Raw genomic sequence first — 15307 nt, 5'->3', positions numbered from 1 at the left:
GAACACAAAACAAACATTAAATCAACAAAATGTTTTTTTTTTAAAGAAATCCTGTTCTTCTGGAGAGAAAAAATAAATCACCCATTGCATTGTCTACTTGTCTGTTTTTTTTTTTGTGTGTGCTTGCTTGACCTCATCCAATGGGTTTTGAGGAGAGAGGGCATGAAGAATCAATTAAACCCATACGTTTACCTCAGAGCCTGCAGTGTTCATATTGACCACAGGAGGGTGTAACACCTGAACCGCTCCATCTAGAATGGGTTCCTGTCTGCCTGCTTCTTCATTCAACACCACTACTACAGTGCTACCTTGGCCAAGTGAAGTCCATGACAACAAATAAACGCGCTGACTACAACTGAAACAGACTTGTGCCAAGGCTAGGGTAATATCCTCCCGGGTGGCGCAGTGGTCTAAGGCGCTGCATCGCAGTGCTAGCTGTGCCACTAGAGATCCTGGTTCAAATCCAGGCTCTGTCGCAGCCGGCCGTGACTGGGAGACCCATGGGGCGGCGCACAATTGGCCCAGCGTCGTCCAGGGTAGGGGAGGGAATGGCCGGCAGGTATGTAGCTCAGTTGGTAGAGCATGGCGTTTGCAACGCCAGGGTTGTGGGTTCGATTCCCACGGGGGGTAATAAAAAATGTATGCACTAACTAACTGTAAGTCACTCTGAATAAGAGCATCTGCTAAATGACTAAAATGTAAATGTAAGGGCATCGGCCACAGCCTCGTCTCCAACATCTCTGTGGCTAAGGGCATCGGCCACAGCCTCGTCTCCAACATCTCTGTGGCTAAGGGCATCGGCCACAGCCTCGTCTCCAACATCTCTGTGGCTAAGGGCAACGGTCACAGCCTCCTCTCCAACATCTCTGTGGCTAAGGGCATCGGCCACAGCCTCGTCTCCAACATCTCTGTGGCTAAGGGCATCGGTCACAGCCTCGTCTCCAACATCTCTGTGGCTAAGGAAATCTGTCACAGCCTCCTCTCCAACATCTCTGTGGCTAAGGGCATCGGCCACAGCCTCGTCTCCAACATCTCTGTGGCTAAGGGCATCGGCCACAGCCTCGTCTCCAACATCTCTGTGGCTAAGGGCATCGGCCACAGCCTCGTCTCCAACATCTCTGTGGCTAAGGGCATCGGCCACAGCCTCCTCTCCAACATCTCTGTGTTTAAGGGTATCGGCCACAGGAATGTTGTGATAGTGCCCCTAACACATGTGCACAATCACTGGGAACTCAGGCACTGTGGACTATCACTGGGAACTCAGGCACTGTGGACTATCACTGGGAACTCAGGCACTGTGGACTATCACTGGGAACTCAGGCACTGTGGATCAGAACTTCTGCAACAATAAGAAGAAATATATAATAGTAAGGGTGATTGGCAACACACACTGAGGAACTCTTGCTACAAAACACTTTCCCTTGCTATGTGCTATATACCTGGAAATTGGACCTGCGCTGCCCCCATTGGACCTGCGCTGCCCCCATTGGACCTGCGCTGCCCCCATTGGACCTGCGCTGCCCCCATTGGACCTGCGCTGCCCCCATTGGACCTGCGCTGCCCCCATTGCGAATAGGGTTGGACTTAGCCACCAGTACTCTAACTACAATGTACTATAACCTTTGTTTGTCATTTCTGTATACATTTTACTATTTTGATTGTGATATTTGTTCTTGTATATGTAACTTACTGACCTGCTAACTCTGCCATGACTAATCTCAGTCCTCAGCAGATTGACATGTGTTGTTCCTGAGGAGCACCGTCTGGTGTTGTGTTGTTCCTGAGGAGCACCGTCTGGTGTTGTGTTGTTCCTGAGGAGCACCGTCTGGTGTTGTGTTGTTCCTGAGGAGCACCGTCTGGTGTTGTGTTGTTCCTGAGGTGCACCGTCTGGTGTTGTGTTGTTCCTGAGGTGCACCGTCTGGTGTTGTGTTGTTCCTGAGGAGCACCGTCTGGTGTTGTGTTGTTCCTGAGGAGCACCGTCTGGTGTTGTGTTGTTCCTGAGGAGCACCGTCTGGTGTTGTGTTGTTCCTGAGGTGCACCGTCTGGTGTTGTGTTGTTCCTGAGGAGCACCGTCTGGTGTTGTGTTGTTCCTGAGGAGCACCGTCTGGTGTTGTGTTGTTCCTGAGGAGCACCGTCTGGTGTTGTGTTGTTCCTGAGGAGCACCGTCTGGTGTTGTGTTGTTCCTGAGGAGCACCGTCTGGTGTTGTGTTGTTCCTGAGGAGCACCGTCTGGTGTTGTGTTGTTCCTGAGGAGCACCGTCTGGTGTTGTGTTGTTCCTGAGGTGCACCGTCTGGTGTTGTGTTGTTCCTGAGGAGCACCGTCTGGTGTTGTGTTGTTCCTGAGGTGCACCGTCTGGTGTTGTGTTGTTCCTGAGGTGCACCGTCTGGTGTTGTGTTGTTCCTGAGGAGCACCGTCTGGTGTTGTGTTGTTCCTGAGGAGCACCGTCTGGTGTTGTGTTGTTCCTGAGGAGCACCGTCTGGTGTTGTGTTGTTCCTGAGGAGCACCGTCTGGTGTTGTGTTGTTCCTGAGGAGCACCGTCTGGTGTTGTGTTGTTCCTGAGGAGCACCGTCTGGTGTTGTGTTGTTCCTGAGGAGCACCGTCTGGTGTTGTGTTGTTCCTGAGGAGCACCGTCTGGTGTTGTGTTGTTCCTGAGGAGCACCGTCTGGTGTTGTGTTGTTCCTGAGGAGCACCGTCTGGTGTTGTGTTGGCACCTGTAATCTGTCTCAAAAGTACAGAAGAAAATGACCCTAAAAAAAACAGACTCAGTGCATTCCATTGGTCATGTCATTTTACTAAACTCAACAAGCCAGCTAGCTTGATAAACAGTGCTGACAAATCCAGTTGGGCTCGCTAGCTAAATTATGCAGCCATCCTTCTCTCTATATTGATGCTGTTACAGTAACCAAACAGTTGGATAAACAAATCAATTTGTGAAACCTGATGTGACGTTTGACAGTATTGGAAGTTCAATGTTGTTTGAGTTGCTTTGTGCATCCGATAATGTCACTGCAACACCGCTCATGTCGCTTGACATAGACGTTTTCAAAGAACTGCCGGTCAAGGTGAGCCTTTTTTTTGTATAGGGTGAGGTCAGGGTACTTTTCATTTAAATAGAGCGAGAGAGAGTAGAACAGTGTGTGTGTTTTCGTGTATGTGTGTACTGTCAACATATCCGGGGTGGTAACCATAGAAACCAGAGCTGTTGAACCATTGTTAAATAGTAAACAGATTTTGGTAGAGGTATAGTGTCTCATCTCTGTTTACTTGTTGCACACGCACACGCACGCACACACGTCTGTATGGTGCACAACCCCCCCCCTCCAAACACACACACTTGTAATGTTGCAGATGACCAGTAGATGGTGACAATGACCCACTGTTAATGGGAAAAGGTGAGTCCAACCTTAAGAGTTAAAGGTCATGTTAACAGTCAAAATCATGTTTTCCATGAAATGTTATGATATTTCAAGGAAACCAGATCAAGTATGATACCCAAGGTATGAAAAATGGCTGTTGCTTCTACATTGCTAAAGTTTTGTCATAAAGTTACTGATCCCCACCCACATGTCAAACACTTGGATTAATTATTAAGGGGACAAGGTGACATCACCTTAACTCTCATTTTATTATTATTTATTTTAATACATCAATGATAACATGATATTCTCTTACCTACTTTAAATAAGTAGCGCCTCGTAACCTTTTGGTTACTGGTCCAATGCTCTTAACCGCTAGGCCACCTGCCACCCCATTTACATTCTTGAAATTATCGGGGAGGTACTCAGATTGACTCATTGTGTAGCGCTTGGCCGGAGCAAGGAGTTTGGGTAGCCAGGCAAAAATAAGGTTTGAGTATTGGATAAACATTACTCCTCTGTCTCCACCCAATGTGTCATATCCTGAGCCTCAATCTCCCCATTACACAATTATTTGGATTTTATTCAACATTTGTTTTTTAAAAATAATTCCAGAGTTTAAAAATACATTGTTACAATCACAGAAAACAAAACAAACGACTAGTCTCCAGCGAGTCCCTCCTGGGCTCTGGGAACAACAGCCAGTCAGATAGCATTCAGTAGCATTCCGTAGCATTCCATTGATCCAGGTTCTGGAACCCTTTCCTGCGTGCCCCACCCTTCCCTCCCACTTCCCGACCCGGACACGGCATTCATTCTCACTCCAGCTTTTGTCCCACGGGGACGTTAGGACACAATTCCCAAGCGTCGAATCCGCCTCCACCTCTTCCTCCTCTGGCTGTCGTCCTTTGATGCTGCCCTCTCTCCCCCTTCTCTCTCCCCTGTCTCACCCCTCCTCCTTGTCTCCCCTTCCCTCCTTGTCTCCCCCTCCCTACTCCCCCATACTCTCTACACTGTAAAACCAAGTGTTTATGATCTCAACTCATAGCTAAACACTTATCTGGGACACTTTCTAAACTCTTCAAGGCACTTAGAAGTTCAGTAAAAACGTGTCACAGTGTTTAGATCATAAACAACAGTGTTTAGATTGTAACAACAGTGTTTAGATTGTAACAACAGTGTTTAGATTGTAACAACAGTGTTTAGATTGTAACAACAGTGTTTAGATTGTAACAACAGTGTTTAGATCGTAAACACCAGAACATGTTTATTCGCTGTAACACTTTTTAAACACATGAACACATGCTCAAGGCGTTTAGGTTTTAAACACTAAATACTGTTTTAAGACTGTAGGGTGTAAAGCTGTATTTGCAGATTTCCCAGAATGCATTTCGAGTGAATGCGAGAGATGCTCACCCATGACTGTGTTTGTGCATTCAATGACTTCTATTCCTGAAGCCTAAGTGCTGGGAAATATGATAATAAGGCCCCTTCCATGTCTTTTTCACTCTGAGAGTTAACATAAATTAACTCAACACAGTCGAGTAACAACAACACCACGCGATTGAAAAGATTTCTTCAGTTGTGCTAAAATATAGGTAAGGTGAATAAAAGGCATGGAAAGGGGGTTTTGGGAGTGTAGACCTCAAGGAAGGTCTGTGGGTTGTGGCCCTCTGGTCCCTTTCCCGTTGGCGCCGTTGGCTCCCGGGTGTCCGGTCAGTGTGGATTTACTGGCGTTCAGAGAGTCCTCTTCCTGAGAGACAGTCTGGAAGAGAGAAGACACACTAAACAGTCTGTATGGAAAACAATGTGCTGGTGCACACCAATGGTAAAAACTGTAAATGTGTAGAGAGTTTGTATCAGGTGATCTTTAAAAGGGCAGTCTATGGATTAAACTGTAAAGGTGTGGAGAGTTGGTATCAGGTGATCTCTAAAAGGGCAGTCTATGGATTAAACTGTAAAGGTGTGGGAGTTGGTATCAGGTGATCTTTAAAAGGTCAGTCTATGGACTAAACTGTAAAGGTGTGGAGAGTTGGTATCAGGTGATCTCTAAAAGGGCAGTCTATGGATTAAACTGTAAAGGTGTGGAGAGTTGGTATCAGGTGATCTTTAAAAGGTCAGTCTATGGACTAAACTGTAAAGGTGTGGAGAGTTGGTATCAGGTGATCTCTAAAAGGGCAGTCTATGGATTAAACTGTAAAGGTGTGGAGAGTTGGTAACAGGTGATCTCTAAAAGGGCAGTCTATGGATTAAACTTTAAAGGTGTGGAGAGTTGGTATCAGGTGATCTTTAAAAGGGCAGTCTATGGATTAAACTGTAAAGGTGTGGAGAGTTGGTGTAAGGTGATCTTTGAAAGGGTAGCATATGGATTAAACTGTAAAGGTGTGGAGAGTTTGTATAAAATGGTGGTCTTTAAAAAAGGGCAGTCTATGGATTAAACTGTAAAGGTGTGGAGAGTTGGTATCAGGTGATCTCTAAAAGGGCAGTCTATGGATTAAACTGTAAAGGTGTGGAGAGTTGGTATCAGGTGATCTCTAAAAGGGCAGTCTATGGATTAAACTGTAAAGGTGTGGAGAGTTGGTATCAGGTGATCTCTAAAAGGGCAGTCTATGGATTAAACTGTAAAGGTGTGGAGAGTTGGTATCAGGTGATCTCTAAAAGGGCAGTCTATGGATTAAACTGTAAAGGTGTGGAGAGTTGGTATCAGGTGATCTTTAAAAGGGCAGTCTATAATTAGGTGAAAAGGAGATGATGGACACCACTCAGTAAATGGAAAATGTAGAAAATGGGGTTCACAGTGGGATTCACTTTTCTCATCAAGACACCCACTGGTCATGTTCCTCCATCTTTGGTTTCCTGGAAACCATTATGCCCTATGCTTCTCTTCCAAGACATCCTGTATGTGAAAGAGTTCACAGAACTATATACAAATACAGGTACTGTACTTCTACAGCCAGACAAAGTCAATCAGATCAGGCTGTGTTGAGAGCGGTACTATATAAAGTCAATCAGATCAGGCCGTGTTGAGAGTGGTACTATATAAAGTCAATCAGATCAGGCTGTGTTGAGAGCGGTACTATATAAAGTCAATCAGATCAGGCTGTGTTGAGAGCGGTACTATATAAAGTCAATCAGATCAGACTGTGTTGAGAGCGGTACTATATGAAGTCAATCAGATCAGACTGTGTTGAGAGTGGTACCAGATAAAGAGAGAGGCATGAAACAGGGTGGTAAACAGGATAGGTAGGGGAGGATACAGGAAGTGTGTTTGTGTGTGTTTGTGTGTGTGTGTGTGCGCGTGCACTGACACCTACCCAGTCAGTTAGGATGAGCTCTGTTATGTCCTCCGGTTTCAGATCCCAGGTTGTCTTGGCATGCAGTCTCCTGTGTTTACAACCATACATCAGTCTCCTGTGTTTACAACCATACATCAGTCTCCTGTGTTTACAACCATACATCAGTCTCCTGTGTTTACAACCATACATCAGCCTCCTGTCTTTACAACCATACATCAGTCTCCTGTGTTTACAACCATACATCAGTCTCCTGTGTTTACAACCATACATCAGTCTCCTGTGTTTACAACCATACATCAGTCTCCTGTGTTTACAACCATACATCAGTCTCCTGTGTTTACAACCATACATCAGTCTCCTGTGTTTACAACCATACATCAGTCTCCTGTGTTTACAACCAAACATCAGTCTCCTGTGTTTACAACCAAACATCAGTATCCTGTGTTTACAACCAAACATCAGTCTCCTGTGTTTACAACCAAACATCAGTCTCCTGTGTTTACAACCATACATCAGTCTCCTGTGTTTACAACCATACATCAGTCTCCTGTGTTTACAACCATACATCAGTCTCCTGTGTTTACAACCATACATCAGTCTCCTGTGTTTACAACCATACATCAGTCTCCTGTGTTTACAACCATACATCAGTCTCCTGTGTTTACAACCATCTCCTGTGTTTACAACCATACATCAGTCTCCTGTGTTTACAAACAAACATCAGTCTCCTGTGTTTACAACCAAACATCAGTCTCCTGTGTTTACAACCATCTCCTGTGTTTACAACCAAACATCAGTCTCCTGTGTTTACAACCATCTCCTGTGTTTACAACCATACATCAGTCTCCTGTGTTTACAACCAAACATCAGTCTCCTGTGTTTACAACCATACATCAGTCTCCTGTGTTTACAACCAAACATCAGTCTCCTGTGTTTACAACCATCTCCTGTGTTTACAACCATACATCAGTCTCCTGTGTTTACAACCAAACATCAGTCTCCTGTGTTTACAACCAAACATCAGTCTCCTGTGTTTACAACCAAACATCAGTCTCCTGTGTTTACAACCATCTCCTGTGTTTACAACCAAACATCAGTCTCCTGTGTTTACAACCATACATCAGTCTCCTGTGTTTACAACCAAACATCAGGCTCCTGTGTTTACAACCATACATCAGTCTCCTGTGTTTACAACCAAACATCAGTCTCCTGTGTTTACAACCATACATCAGTCTCCTGTGTTTACAACCATACATCAGTCTCCTGTGTTTACAACCATACATCAGTCTCCTGTGTTTACAACCATACATCAGTCTCCTGTGTTTACAACCATACATCAGTCTCCTGTGTTTACAACCATACATCAGTCTCCTGTGTTTACAACCATCTCCTGTGTTTACAACCATACATCAGTCTCCTGTGTTTACAACCATACATCAGTCTCCTGTGTTTACAACCATACATCAGTCTCCTGTGTTTATAACCATACATCAGTCTCCTGTGTTTACAACCATACATCAGTCTCCTGTGTTTACAACCATACATCAGTCTCCTGTGTTTACAACCATACATCAGTCTCCTGTGTTTACAACCAAACATCAGTCTCCTGTGTTTACAACCAAACATCAGTCTCCTGTGTTTACAACCAAACATCAGTCTCCTGTGTTTACAACCAAACATCAGTCTCCTGTGTTTACAACCAAACATCAGTCTCCTGTGTTTACAACCAAACATCAGTCTCCTGTGTTTACAACCATACATCAGTCTCCTGTGTTTACAACCATACATCAGTCTCCTGTGTTTACAACCATACATCAGTCTCCTGTGTTTACAACCATCTCCTGTGTTTACAACCATACATCAGTCTCCTGTGTTTACAACCAAACATCAGTCTCCTGTGTTTACAACCATACATCAGTCTCCTGTGTTTACAACCATACATCAGTCTCCTGTGTTTACAACCATACATCAGTCTCCTGTGTTTACAACCATACATCAGTCTCCTGTGTTTACAACCAAACATCAGTCTCCTGTGTTTACAACCATACATCAGTCTCCTGTGTTTACAACCAAACATCAGTCTCCTGTGTTTACAACCATACATCAGTCTCCTGTGTTTACAACCATACATCAGTCTCCTGTGTTTACAACCAAACATCAGTCTCCTGTGTTTACAACCAAACATCAGTCTCCTGTGTTTACAACCAAACATCAGTCTCCTGTGTTTACAACCAAACATCAGTCTCCTGTGTTTACAACCATCTCCTGTGTTTACAACCAAACATCAGTCTCCTGTGTTTACAACCATCTCCTGTGTTTACAACCATACATCAGTCTCCTGTGTTTACAACCAAACATCAGTCTCCTGTGTTTACAACCATACATCAGTCTCCTGTGTTTACAACCAAACATCAGTCTCCTGTGTTTACAACCATACATCAGTCTCCTGTGTTTACAACCATACATCAGTCTCCTGTGTTTACAACCATACATCAGTCTCCTGTGTTTACAACCATACATCAGTCTCCTGTGTTTACAACCATACATCAGTCTCCTGTGTTTACAACCAAACATCAGTCTCCTGTGTTTACAACCAAACATCAGTCTCCTGTGTTTACAACCAAACATCAGTCTCCTGTGTTTACAACCATCTCCTGTGTTTACAACCAAACATCAGTCTCCTGTGTTTACAACCATCTCCTGTGTTTACAACCATACATCAGTCTCCTGTGTTTACAACCAAACATCAGTCTCCTGTGTTTACAACCATACATCAGTCTCCTGTGTTTACAACCATACATCAGTCTCCTGTGTTTACAACCATACATCAGTCTCCTGTGTTTACAACCATACATCAGTCTCCTGTGTTTACAACCAAACATCAGTCTCCTGTGTTTACAACCATACATCAGTCTCCTGTGTTTACAACCAAACATCAGTCTCCTGTGTTTACAACCATACATCAGTCTCCTGTGTTTACAACCATACATCAGTCTCCTGTGTTTACAACCAAACATCAGTCTCCTGTGTTTACAACCAAACATCAGTCTCCTGTGTTTACAACCAAACATCAGTCTCCTGTGTTTACAACCATCTCCTGTGTTTACAACCATCTCCTGTGTTTACAACCATACATCAGTCTCCTGTGTTTACAACCATACATCAGTCTCCTGGGTTTACAACCAAACATCAGTCTCCTGTGTTTACAACCATACATCAGTCTCCTGTGTTTACAACCAAACATCAGTCTCCTGTGTTTACAACCAAAAATCAGTCTCCTGTGTTTCCAACCAAAAATCAGTCTCCTGTGTTTACAACCATCTCCTGTGTTTACAACCATCTCCTGTGTTTACAACCATACATCAGTCTCCTGTGTTTACAACCAAACATCAGTCTCCTGTGTTTACAACCATACATCAGTCTCCTGTGTTTACAACCATACATCAGTCTCCTGTGTTTACAACCATACATCAGTCTCCTGTGTTTACAACCATACATCAGTCTCCTGTGTTTACAACCATACATCAGTCTCCTGTGTTTACAACCAAACATCAGTCTCCTGTGTTTACAACCATACATCAGTCTCCTGTGTTTACAACCATACATCAGTCTCCTGTGTTTACAACCATACATCAGTCTCCTGTGTTTACAACCAAACATCAGTCTCCTGTGTTTACAACCATACATCAGTCTCCTGTGTTTACAACCATACATCAGGCTCCTGTGTTTACAACCATACATCAGTCTCCTGTGTTTACAACCATACATCAGTCTCCTGTGTTTACAACCAAACATCAGTCTCCTGTGTTTACAACCATACATCAGTCTCCTGTGTTTACAACCAAACATCAGTCTCCTGTGTTTACAACCATCTCCTGTGTTTACAACCAAACATCAGTCTCCTGTGTTTACAACCATCTCCTGTGTTTACAACCATACATCAGTCTCCTGTGTTTACAACCATACATCAGTCTCCTGTGTTTACAACCATACATCAGTCTCCTGTGTTTACAACCATACATCAGTCTCCTGTGTTTACAACCATACATCAGTCTCCTGTGTTTACAACTATACATCAGTCTCCTGTGTTTACAACCATACATCAGTCTCCTGTGTTTACAACCATACATCAGTCTCCTGTGTTTACAACCATACATCAGTCTCCTGTGTTTACAACCATACATCAGTCTCCTGTGTTTACAACCATACATCAGTCTCCTGTGTTTACAACCATACATCAGTCTCCTGTGTTTACAACCATACATCAGTCTCCTGTGTTTACAACCATACATCAGTCTCCTGTGTTTACAACCAAACATCAGTCTCCTGTGTTTACAACCATACATCAGTCTCCTGTGTTTACAACCAAACATCAGTCTCCTGTGTTTACAACCAAACATCAGTCTCCTGTGTTTACAACCATACATCCGTCTCCTGTGTTTACAACCATACATCAGTCTCCTGTGTTTACAACCATACATCAGTCTCCTGTGTTTACAACCAAACATCAGTCTCCTGTGTTTACAACCAAACATCAGTCTCCTGTGTTTACAACCATACATCAGTCTCCTGTGTTTACAACCATACATCAGTCTCCTGTGTTTACAACCAAACATCAGTCTCCTGTGTTTACAACCAAACATCAGTCTCCTGTGTTTACAACCAAACATCAGTCTCCTGTGTTTACAACCAAACATCAGTCTCCTGTGTTTACAACCAAACATCAGTCTCCTGTGTTTACAACCATCTCCTGTGTTTACAACCAAACATCAGTCTCCTGTGTTTACAACCATCTCCTGTGTTTACAACCATACATCAGTCTCCTGTGTTTACAACCAAACATCAGTCTCCTGTGTTTACAACCATACATCAGTCTCCTGTGTTTACAACCAAACATCAGTCTCCTGTGTTTACAACCATACATCAGTGTCCTGTGTTTACAACCATACATCAGTCTCCTGTGTTTACAACCAAACATCAGTCTCCTGTGTTTACAACCTTACATCAGTCTCCTGTGTTTACAACCAAACATCAGTCTCCTGTGTTTACAACCATACATCAGTCTCCTGTGTTTACAACCATACATCAGTCTCCTGTGTTTACAACCAAACATCAGTCTCCTGTGTTTACAACCAAACATCAGTCTCCTGTGTTTACAACCAAACATCAGTCTCCTGTGTTTACAACCAAACATCAGTCTCCTGTGTTTACAACCATCTCCTGTGTTTACAACCATCTCCTGTGTTTACAACCATACATCAGTCTCCTGTGTTTACAACCAAACATCAGTCTCCTGTGTTTACAACCATACATCAGTCTCCTGTGTTTACAACCAAACATCAGTCTCCTGTGTTTACAACCAAACATCAGTCTCCTGTGTTTACAACCATACATCAGTCTCCTGTGTTTACAACCAAACATCAGTCTCCTGTGTTTACAACCATCTCCTGTGTTTACAACCATACATCAGTCTCCTGTGTTTACAACCATCTCCTGTGTTTACAACCATACATCAGTCTCCTGTGTTTACAACCATACATCAGTCTCCTGTGTTTACAACCATACATCAGTCTCCTGTGTTTACAACCATACATCAGTCTCCTGTGTTTACAACCATACATCAGTCTCCTGTGTTTACAACCATACATCAGTCTCCTGTGTTTACAACCATACATCAGTCTCCTGTGTTTACAACCATACATCAGTCTCCTGTGTTTACAACCATACATCAGTCTCCTGTGTTTACAACCATACATCAGTCTCCTGTGTTTACAACCAAACATCAGTCTCCTGTGTTTACAACCATACATCAGTCTCCTGTGTTTACAACCAAACATCAGTCTCCTGTGTTTACAACCAAACATCAGTCTCCTGTGTTTACAACCAAACATCAGTCTCCTGTGTTTACAACCAAACATCAGTCTCCTGTGTTTACAACCAAACATCAGTCTCCTGTGTTTACAACCATCTCCTGTGTTTACAACCATCTCCTGTGTTTACAACCATACATCAGTCTCCTGTGTTTACAACCAAACATCAGTCTCCTGTGTTTACAACCATACATCAGTCTCCTGTGTTTACAACCAAACATCAGTCTCCTGTGTTTACAACCAAACATCAGTCTCCTGTGTTTACAACCATACATCAGTCTCCTGTGTTTACAACCAAACATCAGTCTCCTGTGTTTACAACCATCTCCTGTGTTTACAACCATACATCAGTCTCCTGTGTTTACAACCATCTCCTGTGTTTACAACCATACATCAGTCTCCTGTGTTTACAACCATACATCAGTCTCCTGTGTTTACAACCATACATCAGTCTCCTGTGTTTACAACCATACATCAGTCTCCTGTGTTTACAACCATACATCAGTCTCCTGTGTTTACAACCATACATCAGTCTCCTGTGTTTACAACCATACATCAGTCTCCTGTGTTTACAACCAAACATCAGTCTCCTGTGTTTACAACCAAACATCAGTCTCCTGTGTTTACAACCATCTCCTGTGTTTACAACCATCTCCTGTGTTTACAACCATACATCAGTCTCCTGTGTTTACAACCAAACATCAGTCTCCTGTGTTTACAACCATACATCAGTCTCCTGTGTTTACAACCAAACATCAGTCTCCTGTGTTTACAACCAAACATCAGTCTCCTGTGTTTACAACCAAACATCAGTCTCCTGTGTTTCAACCATACATCAGTCTCCTGTGTTTACAACCAAACATCAGTCTCCTGTGTTTACAACCATCTCCTGTGTTTACAACCATACATCAGTCTCCTGTGTTTACAACCATCTCCTGTGTTTACAACCATACATCAGTCTCCTGTGTTTACAACCATACATCAGTCTCCTGTGTTTACAACCATACATCAGTCTCCTGTGTTTACAACCATACATCAGTCTCCTGTCTTTACAACCATACATCAGTCTCCTGTGTGGCTAACCACAAAACCACAAAAACGGACTTCAATAAATCTGAAATGTTGACTCATGTTGGGCTGATGTCTGCCAAATAATATAGATACTCAACAGGATAATGTTATGTACAGAGTTAATACAGTTAGCAGCATGGTATGAGGGATGTGTGACTGACCTGGCAATAACAAATATTACGACACCCAGCAACAGCATCCCAGCAGCTCCTGCCCCAGCCCCAATCAACAGAGACAGCACCTGGTAACCTGTGGTCAGAATGATGACATATGAAAGAGATTGGGAGACCAGTTTCTGTCTGTTCTTCTTCAGCTCTTTCACCTGTCCCAATCTCTCTCCCTTGTTACCTGTCCAGGTGTGTCTTCCCTGTTAATGTTGAACTCTCTAAGCTATCCTTCCTCAGGGGTTGCTGTTCCTCTTCAGCTCCATCTGTCTTTCTCAACTGTCGCCTCACACCTGTCCAGTTGTGTCTTACCTGCCCTAGTCTCCTCTTACGTGTGCAGCCTGGCAGAGCCCTGACAGTTGGAGTTATCCTTCTTTATCTCTCTCACCTGACCCTTTACCTACCCAGGTGTGTCTTAATAATAATAATAATAATAATAATATGCCATTTAGCAGACGCTTTTATCCAAAGCGACTTACAGTCATGCGAGCATACATTTTTTTTTTGTATGGGTGGTCCCGGGGATCGAACCCACTACCTTGGCGTTACAAGCGCCGTGCTCTACCAGCTGAGCTACAGAGGACCACATACCTGTGAAGGTGTGTCTTACCTGTGGAGGTGTGTCTTACATGTGGAGGTGTGTCTTACCTGTGGAGGTGTGTCTTACCTGTGTCTTACCTGTGGAGGTGTGTCTTACCTGTGTCTTACCTGTGGAGGTGTGTCTTACCTGTGTCTTACCTGTGGAGGTGTGTCTTACCTATGGAGGTGTGTCTTACCTGAGGAGGTGTGTCTTACCTATGGAGGTGTGTCTTACCTGTGGAGGTGTGTCTTGCCTATTGAGGTGTGTCTTACCTGTGGAGGTGTGTCTTACCTGTGGAGGCGACACAAAGCTGCAGACTGGCAGAGCCCTGAGAGTTGGAGCTGAGGCAGAGTGCAGCGGGTGTGTCTGCTTGTGATTGATGGATGGTCAGAGTGCTCCTGAGGCCAATTCTGCCCAGAGGCTCCTCCCTGATGGGCGTGGCTGTGGAATGATTGACATGTCGGCCAGACAGACGCCACTGCACCGAGGGGGCGGGGTTAGCGTGGCTGTCACAGGTGCAGCTGATCTGAGAACTGGAGCGGAGGCAGCGAGAGGAGGATGAGATCTGAGGAGCAACTAGAAACAAGAGACAGGAGAAGGAGGAGAGGAATTCATATTTTCTCATTGTATTAAATTCTGACCTTTACCTTTATTTTATTATATCTTTTGAAACTTTGATAAATCATACTGTTTTATTCTAGCACTCTGATTGCTATCAATACTTGTTTTTATGAACAAGGTTTCAAATGTTTGATTGAGTAGAAAAACAATCACCTACACTTATGGTTACACCTAGGGTTACACAATTCTGATAACTTTCCCAAAATCTCCCAACAGGATTGAAAAAAGAGCTGGTAATTTTGGGAAAGTTACGGAATTTTGCAACCTTACTTACACTCCATAGATGCGTTTGTAGATGCTGACTGGTCCTCTCCATGCGGATTACGGGCTTCACAGTAGTATTCTCCTC

The sequence above is a fragment of the Coregonus lavaretus genome, assembly GCF_964263955.1.
Source record: "Coregonus lavaretus genome assembly, contig: HAP1_SCAFFOLD_1087, whole genome shotgun sequence".
Taxonomy (NCBI): domain Eukaryota; kingdom Metazoa; phylum Chordata; class Actinopteri; order Salmoniformes; family Salmonidae; genus Coregonus; species Coregonus lavaretus.
The sequence above is the reverse complement of the archived record's forward strand: the minus strand, read 5'-3'. Positions refer to the sequence as shown.